The 15,364-nt window shown below is 44.4% G+C and overlaps 1 non-coding gene across 1 annotated transcript; it reads left to right on the top strand.

Moving 5' to 3' along the window:
- Nucleotides 1-13,905: 13,905 nt before the first annotated feature.
- Trnav-cac (transfer RNA valine (anticodon CAC)) lies at nucleotides 13,906-13,978 on the top strand. Its single transcript has one exon. It is a non-coding gene; the product is annotated as a tRNA-Val (tRNA).
- The last annotated feature ends 1,386 nt before the right edge of the window (nucleotides 13,979-15,364 follow it).

Raw genomic sequence — 15,364 nt, 5'->3', positions numbered from 1 at the left:
GTTAGTTCCTGGAGCAGTATGACCAGCCGCACATTGTGTGAACAGACGCTGACCAGGATGCCGATGGTTCCCACTTCAGACGCGTCCTGGATTTGGGTGTTGACGGTGCTTATTGTAATGGCGGCACTTACTCGCCATGACACAGCAACGTGTTCGGGTTCTGTGGTCTTTGAATGAGTGTGACCCTTGCCAAAAGTCACACTCTCACACCCTCGTGATGCTGCCGCCTCGGTCCGGGACTGCTTATTTGGGTTTCCCCTTATTTATTTATTTATTTATTTATTTAACCTGGCAAGATTAGGGCCATCAGGCCCTCTCTTACATCTAACCAGGCATTCTACTTATTTTACATTCATATGTTTTAGTAGGCATGTTAAACTACATCTAGTACAAAAAGTGAAATAAACAATTTGAAAGGTACACCTGGAAAAATACATACATATAGAGTTTATATTCTTAGATCACAAGTACTGTTATAATTAGACATTATTGAACAGACAGATTTGAGATAGGAGTGCTGGCAGCAGGGAGTATGAGGGAGACTCATGGTGAAGGGAGGAGAAGAATAGAGAGACATGATGAAACATAATTAAGGAAATATAAAGGAAAAGAATATTGCGTGGCTAATAGAGATGGATGAAGAGGAAGGCATCTCAGGAGCAACATAGGAGACGCTAGCTTTGCTATTTGCCAGATGAGGGGATTGTCCTTGTACATTAATTTTGTGGAGAACTTTATAAGGATGATAGTAGGAAATGCTTCAACTTCTTCTTAAAAGCAGCAGGAGATTGAATTTTGCGCAAGGTAAGGGGCAGTTTGTTCCAGAGGCGGACAGCGGCAACTGAGAAGGAGTTTGCAAAAGTTTTTGTTTTGTGAGTGGGCACAGTTAGGATACCAAATAAGAGTGACCTCGTGTTTCGATTATGATGACATGACAGGTTTTTAATCTCTGAAGCAAGGTACTGGGGTGTTTGCGCCTCGAGGAGTCGGTGGAGTAGACATAGAGTGTGGTAGTCGCACAATTTGTCCGGCCGCAGCCACCCTAGCTGGGAGTATGAAGCACTAACATGATCGTATCGGCGAATGTTGCAGGTGTAACGCACACAGGCATTCATGGTTAGCTCTAGCCGTCTTTTGTTTTCACTGCTCATGCCTTGTTGAATCACATCACAATAGTGGAGGTTCGGTAGAACGAGTGCTTGCACGAGCTGGCGTTTCAAGTCCTGTGGAAATATGTTCCGAAACTTTTTGAGAGCATAGAGACAAGCAGACGTCTTTCGGCACACTGCGACTGTATTCTCCGCCCAGTTGAGATGCTCATCCAAAGTTACACCCAAGTTCTTCACTGTTTTCTGATATGGTATTGGAGTACCGTCGAGCAGAATAGGAGGTAGCCGTTCGCGGAAATCTGAACTTTTTAATTTCTGATGGGCTATTAAGATTACTTGCGTCTTTTTTGCATTTAGTTTAAGCCCCAGGTTTTTCGCCCATGTCACTACTGAAGACAGATCATCATTCATCTGAGCGATTGCAGTGTTTACATCTTCAGGTCTGACGCTTAGGTAGAGCTGGAGGTCGTCGGCATAGAAATGATACTTACAGGAGGACAGAACCGATGAAATATCGTTGACATATAAAGAAAACAAAAGTGGTCCTAAGACTGATCCTTGTGGCACTCCCGAGGAAACATGTTTCCAGGAAGATTTTTCATTTACGCAGACAACACATTGCTGTCTGTCTTTTAAGTAGCTTTCAAACCATCTCATTGCACTTTCAGAGAAATTAAGCTGTTGCATTTTTCTGAGCATTATGTCAAAGTTAACAGTGTCAAAAGCTTTGCTGAAGTCCAGTAGCGTCAATATTGTTGCCTTTCGATTGTCGATGGCATATTTCAGGTCATCAGTTACTTTAATTAGAGCAGTGTTTGTGCTGTGATGTTTACGGAAACCGGATTGAAATTTGTCATATAGGCTGAATTCATGCAAGTGTTCAGTGATTTGGTCATGAACAATATATTCAAGTGCTTTGGAAACAGCAGGCAGTATGCTAATTGGTCGGTAATAACTAGGCAGTTGCGGGTTTTCGATCTTAGGGATGGGTCGAATTAGGCTTCTTTTCCATGCAGTGGGATATATTCCGTTCACGAGGGAAAAATTAAATATGTCAGTTAAGACAGGCACTAAGATATCGGCAACATTCTTAATCATGGTTATACCGATACTGTCGTTGCCTATTGCATCAGAAGAGATTCTCATTATTGCTTTTCTTGCCGTATTTGTTGTTACATGTTTTAGATGGAAGGTATCGTTGATAGTTATCCTGTTTAGGGATTCTTGTGGACGGTAATTATCAGCTGTGCTGGTATTCAGAGGTGCAGAGAAGAATTCATTTAATTCGTTAGCTGACACATGAAAAGTGGTTTCCGATTTTGCCTTTCCGACCCCCAAGCTACGGAGATTCTTCCATAGAGTCGTGGGCGTCAGATCGCTGCATACAAGGGAGCGAGCGTGCCTGATTTTAGCATTGCGAATGCATTGTTTCACTCTGTTCCGTAGCTTTCTATATTCTTCGAAACGCTCGGGTTTCGGATCTGCCTTGAAACGCCTGTGGGCAGCATCCCTATTAGTCATCATTTGACGTAATTCAGCTGTCAGCCATGGAGCAGGAGATTTTCTTACACGGATTGTGCGCACAGGTGCATGTTTGTCATAGAGGGCAGTGAGTTTATCACCAAGTTCATTAATTTTGCCGTCGATTGTGGGTTTTCTGATTATTTGATGCCATGAGATTTCTGAGCAATCGGCTGTTAGAGCGTCAAGGTCAATACGTTTCATGTTCCTACAAGTTATGTAATGCGATTTGATCCTTGGGGGCTGCACAGAGTAGGCCAGGAATATTACATCATGTGCTGAGAGACCAGGGGCCGATGTTTGACCAACATCTCTTACTTTGTCAGTCTGTTTCGTTGCGATTACGTCTATAAGAGTATGACTGTGCGCCGTATGGTGTGTAGGTTGTAATGGAAGAATGTTCATGCTATTGCAACTAAACAGTCTTCTTAGGTTTATTGCGGAGGGAGTGTCTCTTAGCAGGTCTATGTTCAAGTCACCCATTACGATGACATGTTCGTATTGACACTGAAGTGAATGTAATTCCGACTGGAAGGAACTCATTGAGCTTATTTTTGGCGGCTTGTACACGACGCCAGTCAAGAATTTCCGACTTTGTATATTTATTTCAATGAACATGAATTCAGCCTCTTTTTCTTCAGCAGGATTTGACGTACATAAGACTTTCGCTTTGAGATCTGTTCGTATATACGCGCCGACGCCGCCACCTCGCTTTTTTGATCTGTCTGCCCTAAGAAATGTGTACCCTGGGAGATGAATAGATGCAGAGGATATGTGTGGTTTCAACCACGTTTCGGATAAGAGGATTACGTGGTAGTTTAGTTGGTTGAAGGGGAGGCTAAGTTCTTCGTAATGTGCAGGTAAAGACTGGATGTTGCAGTGAGCTGCTAAAAGCTCTGACGCGTTCCGCTGGGCAGCCTGAACTAGGGTGGCAGACTGGTTTGTCCCTTTGTTAGGCACTACCTGCCGCAAGGGGCACTGGCCGCTGCTTCCGCCAAGTGACATAACACAGGGGTGTCCGAGATTTTGCGCGCCCTGTGTGTGACACCGCGAGTGCCGAAAGAAAGGCGACTGCTAGAGATTTCCTGAGGTTGAGGGAGTATAGAAAATGGATTTAGGGTGGAAATAAGGGAAAAGGGAGTGATTTAAGAGGCCGATGCTGCCAGCAGAGAGAAGTAAGCTTAATATTTAATAGATTATCGTAGGAAGCTAGAATTAAATTGAAATTTACTAAAGTGATGCTGGTAGTGATTATCGTAGGAAGCTACAATTAGATTGAAATTTGCTACAGTGATACTGATAGTGATTTTTGGTGATTAATGAACTAAAGGAGAAACTAATAATTGCAATAGAACTAATTCAGAACGGAAGAGAATAAACTGAGAAAATGAAAAAAGTATTAGCAGTAACTAAAATTAAGTAATGGTTAGAGCTACAGACACAAAAAAATAGTGAAAAGTTAATACAGTTACAAAAACAATTAGTTGAAGGTACAAATATAGGTATAATTAAAATATTAATAACATTACAAGAATATATCTGAGTATAGGGCTGTTACAATTTGCAAATGGTGTTAAGTTTGCACTTTTGGCTCGAGTAGCTTCACTTAATACTATTCAGTTCTGTCATGTTTGTGACTGTCTTCTTTCCAGCTGCTGTCTTAATGATTACTCTGCCATCCTGAGTCCACACATTCTGAAGACCGAAATGGGATATGGCACTGTTTAAAATCTTTAGCCGTTCGTGTGTCAGATCTTCCCTTATTGTAAGCCCTGTCCTTGCTAACTTCTTCTTCTGGGTAAAGATCTCTGCAGCTGTCCACCATATCTGATGGATTGTTCGCTATCCGCCACCTGCGACCCGCCCTATACCTGAGGCTCGGATAGGGTATTGAAATAAGAACACCATGAATTCATTGTCCCAGGAAGGGGAAACTTTATTGACACATTCCTGGGGTCAGATACATCACATGATCACACTGACAGAACCACAGGCACATAGACACAGGCAACAGAGCATGCACAATGTCGGCACTAGTACAGTGTATATCCACCTTTCGCAGCAATGCAGGCTGCTATTATCCCATGGAAACCATCGTAGACATGCTGGATGTAGTCCTGTGGAACGGCTTGCCATGCCATTTCCACCTGGCGCCTCAGTTGGACCAGCGTTCGTGCTGGACGTGCAGACCGCGTGAGACGACGCTTCATCCAGTCCCAAACATGCTCAATGGGGGACAGATCCGGAGATCTTGCTGGCCAGGGTAGTTGACTTACACCTTCTAGAGCACGTTGGGTGGCACGGGATACATGCGGACGTGCATTGTCCTGTTGGAACAGCAAGTTCCCTTGCCGGTCTAGGAATGGTAGAACGATGGGTTCGATGACGGTTTGGATGTACCGTGCACTATTCAGTGTCCCCTCGACGATCACCAGTGGTGTACGGCCAGTGTAGGAGATCGCTCCCCACACCACGATGCCGGGTGTTGGCCCTGTGTGCCTCGGTCGTATGCAGTCCTGATTGTGGCGCTCACCTGCACGGCGCCAAACACGCATACGACCATCATTGGCACCAAAGCAGAAGCGACTCTCATCACTGAGGACGACACGTCTCCATTCGTCCCTCCATTCACGCCTGTCGCGACAACACTGGATGCGGGCTGCACGATGTTGGGGCGTGAGCGGAAGACGGCCTAACGGTGTGCGGGACCGTAGCCCAGCTTCATGGAGACGGTTGCGAATGGTCCTCGCCGATACCCCAGGAGCAACAGTGTCCCTAATTTGCTGGGAAGTGGCGGTGCGGTCCCCTACGGCACTGCGTAGGATCCTACGGTCTTGGCGTGCATCCGTGCGTCGCTGCGGTCCGGTCCCAGGTCGACGGGCACGTGCACCTTCCGCCGACCACTGGCGACAACATCGATGTACTGTGGAGACCTCACGCCCCACGTGTTGAGCAATTCGGCGGTACGTCCACCCGGCCTCCCGCATGCCCACTATACGCCCTCGCTCAAAGTCCGTCAACTGCACATACGATTCACGTCCACGCTGTCGCGGCATGCTACCAGTGTTCAAGACTGCGATGGAGCTCCGTATGCCACGGCAAACTGGCTGACACAGACGGCGGCGGTGCACAAATGCTGCGCAGCTAGCGCCATTCGACGGCCAACACCGCGGTTCCTGGTGTGTCCGCTGTGCCGTGCGTGTGATCATTGCTTGTACAGCCCTCTCGCAGTGTCCGGAGCAAGTATGGTGGGTCTGACACACCGGTGTCAATGTGTTCTTTTTTCCATTTCCAGGAGTATATATATCAGTCCATGATATCCAATATTACAGATTTACTCTTTCTGGTGGACACACGTCCAGATCGTCCGCTCTCAAAATTCCGCCATCTCTCTCCCCACATCCACCACTGCTGGCGGCTCACCTCCAACTGCGCAACGCTACGCGCTGTTAACATCCAACTGCCGAACACTACAACGGCCAACAACAATGCAAACCAGCCACAGACTGCACACAGCACAGCCAGTGATTTTCATACAGAGCGATATTTGGCGTTACCAATATAGAAAACCTAAACAGCCTACTTATATCTTGTATGTGCAAGTGCTGAATAAACCTTCGTTAAGTGAAGTTAGTGTTCGTTTTTCATCTAATTACACCTTCTTCTACTTGACGATACTGCTAAAAATTGAAATTCAGTCGAAATATATGTACCTTTAGAGCCATTAAGCAAAAAGCGTGCTCTGTCACTGTATGCGCAGCACGAAATTTTCCTTGTGGCAGCCAAAAGCGTATGGGCGTGTCTCTTGTAAAATACTTCACTTGGTCTCGAGTATTCTCTAAAGTATGCAGATTGCAGCTATTGTGTTACAAAATAGAGAACGAAATAGTACTGTTATCAGGAGTTTGCAAAATTTTGTGGCCTCCCCTAGCTGTAAAGATCGCTGAATTCGATTCTTGGCCTCCAGGCCCAGAACCAGAAAAAACTGCGGAAAATTAGTAACTCTGCATGTGTGCCTCAAAATAAGAAATAGCCACCTCCTTTCTTGGTGGGGCGTCATGTTTAAAGAGGCTACGAATTTCTCTTCCCCTTTCCGTTCCTTCAATGCCTTTTTATTATATAACGATAGTAGGCATTGACTGAAGGGAAACAGCGATGGTTAAAATTAAGAACAGCCACATGTCACACTCAGTATTTTTCATTGGCCGGCTTCGCTCAAGTCAACAAGAATATTGTGATAAACTATACAATTTACGCTATGGAGGAGACCAAGTGTTGCAATATAGTGTCTAAGGCGCTCAGCCTGACCGGGTTGTCTCCAAACACATCTCTGACAATTGTCTGGTTAAAGGCGTATGTGACACTCGTACATGAAGAGAACGTGATGCCAATTCTGAGCGGTCCATTGGGCATGTTGTGGGGCCCATCTGTACCGCGCTGCATGGTGCCGTGGTTGCAAAAATGGACCTCGCCATGGACGTAGGGAGTGAAGTTGAGAATCATGCAGCCTTTTCAGCACAGTTTGAGTCGTAACACGAATCCCTGTGTCTGCACGAAAAGCATTATTGAAGATGGTGGCGTTGCTGTCAGGGTTCCTCCGAGCGGTTATCCACTGCAGTGGTAGCCCTTGGGCGTCCTGAGCGCGGCATGTCTTCGACAATTCTTTTCTCTCTGTTTCTCCTCCATGTCCGAACAACATCACTTTGGTTCACTCCGAGACGCCTGGACACTTCCCTTGTTGAGAGCCCTTCCTGGCACAAAGTAACAATGCGCACGCAATCGAAACGCGGTATTGACCGCCTAGGCATGGTTGAATTCTACATCTACATACATACTCCGCAAGCCACCTGACGGTGTGTGGCAATTACAGACAACAAGAGCCGTGTACCTCCTTCCTGGTGGAATCACTGGAACTGATCGGCTGTAAGACCCCCTCCGTCTAATAGGCGCTGCTCATGCATGATTATTTACGTCTTTGGACAGATTCAGTGACATCTCTGAACAGTCAAAGGAACTGTGTCTGTGATACAATATCCACAGTCAACGTTTATTTTCAGGAGCTCTGGGAACCGGGGTGATGCAAAACTTTTTTGATGTTTCTATTACGAATCCAACGGCCTTGCCCCACGCATTCAAGGGGGAGTGGATTTGGAGGAGGAGACCAACTGCTAGGTCATCGGTCTCATCGGATTAGGGAAGGATGGGGAAGAAACTCGGCTGTGCCCTTTCTGAGGAACCATACTGGCATTTTCCTGAAGCGATTTAGGGAAGTCACCGAAAACCTGAATCAGGATGGCCAGACGCGGAATTAAACCGTCGTCCTCCCGAATGCGATTCCAGTGTGTTAACCATTACGCCACCTCTCTCGGTCTCATTCGAAATCTGATCTTCATAGTGAAGGGATGACGTGTTAGTGGGGACCAGCCAGTGACCCAAGCCAAAGAGGAAAAAGGCTGTTAGACTTGAAAGTAAGTATCTACTATAATTATAATTATCAGTATTGTTATTAATATTGTATTATATTTATGGTTTTCTATGGTTCCAGCGTTGCCCGCCCCTGATCTGGGTGTAATGGAGCTTCTTCGCGAGGACACTCCTTTTTTCCTGTGTCCTAGCAGCAACAACTTATAGATGGTCTTCCTTATTTGCTGGACCTGGTTTATTCTACTATACTGTACTGCCACGGCAGCAGCAGCAACCATTGAACCTACCTCACTCACAGCACTGCAGGCAAGTCCCTCAACAGCACAACTGCTCAACAGCACGTATAACGGGACCATGAGAGTATGTGAACATGTAAATGTAGGAATGTTACCGGACTGTGACTTTTCTGTGGTGACTGAAGTTCAAAAAGTGCAGTGCAACAATACCAATGTTCAACATTCATATTATGAGTGGTAGTAACTGTTTGGTATGATGGGGTATATGATGAATAAGATTAAAGATGAATATGGTCAATCCCATACTCCAACAGAAGCTCAAATCTTAGGACAGAAGGACACCATAGTTCACATGTACAGTGAGGCAGTGTTAGGATTAACACTAGGGGCGCAAATATACGTTTACAACATTCAAGTGTTGTGAATTTAGATGATATGTATTGTGTATTATTGACTACTACAGAGACACGGTGCCGCTGGCATGCTATGGGTTTGTTGGACATTTAATTAAAAATGTTGTTACTGTGTACCAGTTAGGATAGTGTATCAATGTCAGTATTCCCTCTGTACCACACTGTGTAACTGTAGATCCTGTAAAGTCTGTAGAGGCTGAGTTTAATGAAGGAATTCCTACGTGGGTAATACCACCGATTGGCTTGAATGTGATAAAAGCCAACTAGAAGGCGTCAAGAAGGTTACTGTTTTCAGCATTCTGTGCTGCCATTACGCAATGAAATTTGCACACAAAAAATTTATTAAAACTTCATGCGTTTATTACAAAACTGTTGTTATTTCCAACTCCTATGTCCATCCCATAGCTTCTTAGCACTGCTGTTGCCACCGCCACCGCCATCGCCACCACCCCTGCCACAATTGAGACCGCCACTCCCCACGCCATCGCTGCCACTCCCAATGATGCCGCCGCCACCTCCGATGCCGACGCTGCCGCCGCCAACACTACCTACGACGCAGCATCCCAAATCATCGTAAACATGTAGAAGAGTGTCCGATACGGACATATGTTGAGAGCCGCAGATTCACAGCTTACTCGGAGACAGAGAAGCGAATCCTGTCTGCCCACATGGCTCATGGATTCAAAATGGGTGGACAGCGATACACAGTTGATTCATTAAAGTATGAAATAGGAGTTCATGATAAAATGTAGAGATTGTGGCTTCGTTTGTAGCATCTTAGAAACAACATATACATGCTAATGTGCCAAGTCTACAAGGCAGATTCACAGGAGGAGGACCATCAATCTGCATCATGCATTCTCTTCATAATGTTTATTGCTGAGCTCATGCACAGAAAGCAGAACATATTGAAACTCTTGAGGCAGCAAGCTAAATCTGTGAGAAATATCACAAAGCAAAGGTATAAGCTGTATAGGAAACGTCCAATAGTCTACAGCAGTCCAGCTGCGATGTCTTCCAGGATCCTACAAAATTTCAAAAGCACTTCACAGAAAGTTTATTGTTTCAGCCACTCGATCATGTAATATGCAGTACGCAATCATTACCATCATCATGATGGAAGCCATAGTCATCAAGCTGAATCATCAAAACATATTCAGGAATATCCAGAACGTCATTTTCTTGAACATGCCTAAGTTGTGCAGTCACTGTTTTCCCTCAATAGCGAGGTAATGATGCACACACCAGAAGACATATCATGCAGCCACTCGATCATGTAATATGCAGTACGCTATCATTATCATCATCGTGATGGAAGCCATAGTCCTCAAGCTGAATCATCAAAACATATTCAGGAATATCCAATTACTGCCATCACGTAAGTTAACAATGAGCACTGTCGATCCGTAAATGATCATGTCCTTGTTCATTCTGACAATGAACTAGCAGTAGAGGACAGTATATTCGTCTTTACACTATGACAACAAATATTTTTTTAAAGTTGTATACACTGTTACAAATGATATACATTAATAGCAACAGATAAAAAGTTTTCGCTGTCGTGAGAGAACTGGCAAAGGGTGAAGCTGTCGAGGTACTTAGGAAGTGAGGTGAAGAAGCAGCCACATGTCATGGTAATTATGTTGTTTAAAGTTGGCTATATTTCAAGCAACACTAGCTGTAAACAATTTAGTGTTTGTACGATGCCAGATAGCGAGTTTGATCTGGTACTTGTACTTGAAGGTCCCGAATCATGTGAAGCTTAAGTGATATTATCGACAGATAAATGGTTTTCACTATGCGGTATATCAATGCATAGTTCTGCTTTGTTTCACAGTGAAGTTCACTAGCCGTCAGTAACGCTGGGAGATCACACGGTCTCAGCAGGACGCTTCCATGGTGCAATTTAAATATTTAACAACAAAGAAAGCATACATCTGTAAGAACAGATGTTTCAAGAACTAATGTACACAAGTTATTCTGTAAAGTATGTCGTGCACTGCCGACTAACTTGAGCTGACAATCGTATGTCCACCGATCCTACGAGATATTGTGGAGTATATTGTTGTAGTTAGCCTGACAAGCTCTGTGTCCATAGAAAGAAACCATCACTCAGCTTGACGAGTATGATTTATGTTGTGCTTCTGTGGAAGTATAAATATATGTGACAAGGATGCCAGATACATTCACAGAACTGCGAATGTGTTTTAGCCTTTTCATATACCTAGCAATATGTAAGTGTTCATAAACAAATTTTTAAGAGCTACATGTGTGTGTACTCTGTAAATTACACTATATGCCAATGTGAGCACGCAATCATCGACATGACGGAGTGGACAAAACATCCCCATCAAAGGAGTCTTGTGCTAACCGAATGGTCCTGCAATGCTGCTGGAATCTGAAACAAGCAGAAAAAGAAGGTATTATCACTTTCTGGTAACACACATGCTTTAATTGTTGGACCTTCAGATTATGGAAAGACTAATCTTGTTTTAACACTGTTAGCACATACTGATCGGATCCACTTTGATTATGTATACATTTCTTCAAAAGCCGTGTTTCAGCCAAAATATCAACTATTGCAAGGAGATACTGCATGGTATCGATGAAGAAACGTACACGTCTTTCAGTGGAAGCAGCAATCTTATACTATCTGCAAAAATAAAGGCAGACAGTGTATTCATATTTCAAGACGTCACAGTGGAAAACAAGGATGAAATCCAGAATTACGCCTGCTTAGGTTGCCGTATAGAAGTCGGTATCTTTTATTTGAGCCAGAAATATTGAAGTTACCTGTAGGGCCGACCGCTGAGGCCGAGCGGTTCTAGGCGCTTCAGTCCGGAACAGCACTGCTGCTACGGGTGCAAGTTCGAATCCGGCCTCGGGAATGGATGTGTGTGATGTCCTTAGATTAGTTAGGTTTAAGTAGTTCTAAGTCTAGGGGACTGATGACCTCAGATGTTAAGTCCTATAGTGCTTACAATCATTTGAACCTTTATTTTCTTTTTTTTTTTTTTTTAACCTGTAGAAGTTGGTCAGGAATAAAGGAAATCTTCTTACCAACTTCAAGCAGGACAATCTGAATTGAAAGCGTATTTATCAAGCTCATGTTGACATGTCATTCAGCGAATGCATCACCACATGCAGTGATTGCTGAAATAACTTGCAGTATAACTGTTTAGCTACTGATCAAACGAGGAACTTGAATGAAGACTGATACAGCCGAAGCTTCGATGAGATTCTACTTAAATCCCAGTGTACCAAAATGTAACTGTCTCAGTATATTGTAGACTATGGAGAAATTTACATGTATGCAATGGTCTCATTCTGATGGCATGAAGCAGAAACCAAACATACGTTTATAAAGCAACAGAAAAATCGAGACAATCAATGCAAAATTAACGGATTTGTGTTAGTGATGTTAAGGCAGCAGCTGTATAAGGCGAGTCTCAGATGAACCAGCTGAACAATGGAATCCAGCGAAGTGAGCAAGCAATCAACCCAATGGAACTGGATAGCAGCAACCACAAAAAGTGGATCTCAGATTTGGTTGTCCAATGATAGAAGACAATCACGCAATGAGGCAACAAAAGCAAAGATAAATAAAACTCTTTTTAGTGAATGTTAAGGTCCTAAAACGTTAGCTGGGGTAAAAAAATCTCCTCCTGTAAATACCATGGAAAGAAAAGCGCAAGAAAAAGGCAATGAACTCAATGTAATAAATCGAAAGATCGACGAGCTTAAGAAAAGCGTGTATAACTCTGTATAAGATGTGTAGTATCTCGAAATGTGATCAGTACGCGACAGCATGTAAACAAAACGCTGAGTCGTTGAAGTGCAGAGAGCTATTCATCTGAAACTACAAGTCTTAGAAGTGGGACAACTGGAGTATAAACCACATTTCACTGAAATGTTTGGACCAGTAACAGGAAGTATTAAAAGGCTCTCACACATGGCAGCGTATGGTGGTGAATGAAGAGAAGGAGAAGAAAAAGAAGAAGAAGAAGAAGAGGGTGAAGTATAAGTTTGTACTATCACCGATTTCATCAACTGACACAGCGATAGCTAATTAAATACAACAAATATAGGCTCAGTTAAAATCAACCGTAATTGCTGGGAACACTGCCTATATGCTTAATGCAGGACACCGTACACTGTGGAGACAGGAAGTCTCAGTGGACAGCCAGTTCTGTGGAGCTAATAGTCCTAAAAGTTTGTACCCCATGAAGTATTTGCTGAAACAGAAGAAATCATATGCTGAAATACTACGTATGACTAACGCACATTGGCAACGCTCCCAAAGGATGACTAAAAACGGCAAAGATTAGGAAACACATTTACTTCATTACACCAGCGTTAAATAGTGTACACAAAGAAGGGTGATGACATTAACACTTTGCATGAAAAGTTGAATATGTTATGTCTGGAGTATATATACTTACGTCGCATTACTGTTCGTTTATGGAGCATCACCTGCGACCAGCTTTGCGAAAGAAGCGGTGACCCTTTCTGCGGAACCCACTCATCATTTTGCACGAAAATGCGCGGGCACATACAGCGCAGGCTGTCGCTGCTGTGTTGGGTTCAAATGGTTCAAATGGCTCTGAGCACTATGGGACTTAACATCTATGGTCATCAGTCCCCTAGAACTTAGAGCTACTTAAACCTAATTAACCTAAGGACATCACACAACACCCAGTCATCACGAGGTAGAGAAAATCCCTGACCCCGCAAAGGAATAGAAAAGCAACTGGAATCACTCAACAGAGGAAAGTCCACTGGACCTCACGGGATACCAATTCGATTCTACACAGAGTACGCGAAAGAATTTGCCCCCCTTTTAACAGCCGTGTACCGCAAGTCTCTAGAGGAACGGAAGGTTCCAAATGATTGGAAAACAGCACAGGTAGTCCCAGTCTTCAAAAAGGGTCGTCGAGCAGATGCGCAAAACTATAGATCTATATCTCTGACGTCGATCTGTTGTAGAATTTTAGAAGATGTTTTTTGCTCGCGTATCATGTCGTTTTTGGAAACCAAGAATCTACTCTGTAGGAATCAACATGGATTCCGGAAACAGCGATCGTGTGAGACCCAACTCGCTTTATTTGTTCATGAGACTCAGAATTAGATACAGGCTCCCAGGTAGATGCTACTTTCCTTGATTCCGGAAGGCGTTCGATACAGTTCCTCACTGTCAGACCGAGCGAGGTGGCGCAGTGGTTAGCACACTGGACTCACATTCCGGAGGACGACGGTTCAATCCCGTCTCCGGCCATCCTGATTTAGGTTTTCCGTGATTTCCCTAAATCGCTTCAGGCAAATGCTGGGATGGTTCCTTTGAAAGGGCACGGCCGATTTCCTTCCCCATCCTTCCCTCACCCGAGCTTGCGCTCCGTCTCTAATGACCTCGTTGTCGACGGGACGTTAAACACTAATATCCTCCTCCCTCCTCCTCACTGTCACCTGATAAACAAAGTAAGGGCCTACGGAATATCAGACCAGCTGTGTGGCTGGATTGAAGAGTTTTTAGCAAACAGACACCGCAGGTTGTTATCAATGGAGAGACGTCAACAGACGTTAAAGTAACCTCTGGCATGCCACAGGGGAGTGTTATGGGACCACTGTTTTTCACAATATATATATAAATGACCTAGTAGATAGTGTCGGAAGTTCCATGCGGCTTTTCGCGGATGATGCTGTAGTATACAGAGAAGTTGCAGCATTAGAAAATTGTAGCGAAATGCAGGAAGATCTGCAGCGGATAGGCACTTGGTGCAGGGAGTGGCAACGGACCCTTAACATAGACAAATGTAATGTATTGCGAATACATAGAAAGAAGGATCATTTACTGTATGATTATATGATAGCGGAACAAACACTGGTAGCAGTTACTTCTGTAAAATATCTGGGAGTATGCGTGCGGAATGATTTGAAGTGGAATGATCACATAAAATTAATTGTTGGTAAGGCGGGTACCAGGTTGAGATTCATTGGGAGAGTCCTTAGAAAATGTAGTCCATCAACAAAGGAGGTGGCTTACAAAACACTCGTTCGACCTATACTTGAGTATTGCTCATCAGTGTGGGATCCGTACCAGATCGGGTTGACGGAGAAGATAGAGAAGATCCAAAGAAGAGCGGCGCGTTTCGTCACAGGGTTATTTGGTAACCGTGACAGCGTTACGGAGATGTTTAGCAAACTCAAGTGGCAGACTCTGCAAGAGAGGCGCTCTGCATCGCGGTGTAGCTTGCTCGCCAGGTTTCCCAGAAGGTGCGTTTCTGGATGAGGTATCGGATATATTGCTTCCCCCTACTTATATCTCCCGAGGAGATCACGAATGTAAAATTAGAGAGATTCGAGCGCGCACGGAGTCTTTCCGGCAGTCGTTCTTCCCGCGAACCATACGCGACTGGAACAGGAAAGGTAGGTAATGACAGTGGCACGTAAAGTGCCCTCCGCGACATACCGTTGGGTGGCTTGCGGAGTATAAATGTAGATGTAGATGGAATCGAACCCTGGAAACCGGATGCGGGAAGCGAGAACGCTACCGCACGACCACGAGCTGCGGACGCTGTGTTGGGTCGATGGGACTGAGGCTCCACCATACTCCCCGGAATTAAGTCCTTGTGACTTTGATTTGATTAGAAAGATGAAGGAACCA

This window comes from Schistocerca nitens, chromosome 3, assembly GCF_023898315.1.
Source record: "Schistocerca nitens isolate TAMUIC-IGC-003100 chromosome 3, iqSchNite1.1, whole genome shotgun sequence".
In the NCBI taxonomy this organism is placed as follows: domain Eukaryota; kingdom Metazoa; phylum Arthropoda; class Insecta; order Orthoptera; family Acrididae; genus Schistocerca; species Schistocerca nitens.
The sequence above is the reverse complement of the archived record's forward strand: the minus strand, read 5'-3'. Positions and strand labels throughout refer to the sequence as shown.